This window comes from Schistocerca gregaria, chromosome 1 (assembly GCF_023897955.1).
Source record: "Schistocerca gregaria isolate iqSchGreg1 chromosome 1, iqSchGreg1.2, whole genome shotgun sequence".
Taxonomy (NCBI): domain Eukaryota; kingdom Metazoa; phylum Arthropoda; class Insecta; order Orthoptera; family Acrididae; genus Schistocerca; species Schistocerca gregaria.
In genome coordinates, this window is record NC_064920.1 from 661,132,631 (window position 1) to 661,134,331 (window position 1,701).

At 45.4% G+C, this 1,701-nt stretch overlaps 1 non-coding gene across 1 annotated transcript; it reads right to left on the minus strand.

Moving 5' to 3' along the window:
* Positions 1 to 1,316: 1,316 nt before the first annotated feature.
* On the minus strand, positions 1,317 to 1,389 carry Trnaa-cgc (transfer RNA alanine (anticodon CGC)). The gene has a single exon. It is a non-coding gene; the product is annotated as a tRNA-Ala (tRNA).
* Between the last annotated feature and the right edge of the window lie 312 nt (positions 1,390 to 1,701).

Here is a 1,701-nt window from a genome sequence, read left to right on the forward strand (position 1 = left end):
AACGTGACATAAATTTGGTATATTTAATTACTGAAATACTATGCTGCGGAGCAACGGTAAGGAGAGTACGAGAAATGCTCTAATAGGCACCAGAATGTAACACTCATATCCTGTAGCTCAGATATGACATATGAATAGCGCATCTAAATCAGAAAAACGCTAATTAGAAAGTTTGTGCTGTGAATATTGTGATATATTCCGTTTAATGGTGACAAATTTTCACTTACAGAAACCATATAGTGTATATTTTGTGTATAGCCGGACAATAAAGGCGCAGTTACAAACGTCAGACCAAGTCTTGGCTGTGTGTCAAGGTGGCTGAAGGAAGGCAGACAGGTTCTCCTCGTTTTTCAGCAGGAGGCTCGCCTTCTTCCGTAGGCAAGCCACGCTTAGAGTGGTGACTGCCGCCTCCAGCCACGGCACCGTGCCGCCTTGTCTAGCCGCTAATTACCGAACGACACATTAATAATCCGCCGTGGGTTTTCTAGCCGCCACAGCGCTGCACGGTAATTAGCTCTCCTATCGGTAATACATCCCGCCAGGCGGCGGCGTCTTTTGTTGCTTTTGCCTCGTTGCTCAGGTTACCAGCCATAGGGGCGAAATTTGCGCGTCCTGAACATCGGCTCCACACGCGCCCCTTCTCTCGTCGTGGGCTGGCATGAGAACTACGATGCTCCCACTTTCCGAGCATCTGCGAGTACTGAGAGCTGACCAACAGGCTCGATACTCCACAAAACTAAACGAATATCGCTAGTCGCTGTCTCCTCGTATCGTGTTAGTTTCCCAAATGTAAACATCAAAAATACCTTTTTCCGTTTTAGCTGCGACAGTTGCAGAGTTAGGTCGATAATCGCCTGCCAGACTAACTCGTAGGACAACATGCTGAGCTATAGCTCACAATGGTCATAATGACTACGTCAATTACTGTTACTCTGGCACATCTGATCGCAGGAGTGTAGTTTTAAGACTTGCGGGCTCCCATTTGCGTGATTGGAACTTTTTCACCTGTGTGAGCAGCACAGCTTCAATCAATAATGATGGCATATAAGCTGACGATCGAAAGTACTTTAGAAGGAAGGAAGTTTAGGGTTTAACGTTCCTTCAGCCAATAAGTCGATATAATATCTAACGTCAAAACAGGAAAAAATGGTGGTGGTTAGTGTTTAACGTCCCGTCGACAACGAGGTCATTAGAGGCGGAGCGCAAGCTCGGGTTAGGGAAGGATTGGGAAGGAAATCGGCCGTGCCCTTTCGAAGGAACCATCCCGGCATTGGCCTGAAACGATTTAGGGAAATCACGGAAAACCTAAATCAGGATGGCCAGAGACGGGATTGAACCGTCGTCCTCCCGAATGCGAGTCCAGTGTGCTAACCACTGCACCACCTCGCTCGGTAGGAAAAAATACATACATATAAGGTCATAAGTTGTAAATTTCAGTAGCAACCCATGTGGAAGACTGCTATGTGTGCAGTTAATTTTCATCACTTGAAATAATGGCATCTTATACAAGGTGCTTTAGCTACGCTGTTCACCCGAGGAATTTCCTGTACTGTCCAAGATGCCGTTATCAGTTCTGACCCAAAATGAATTGTGAAAATTACGTTACTAAATGGCATATATTCTTTTTTCACAGCTGTATTAGTTACAGAGTACGATGAACTTCTTTGCTTCCAAAAAGGTCGTTTGATGCATGGACTACTT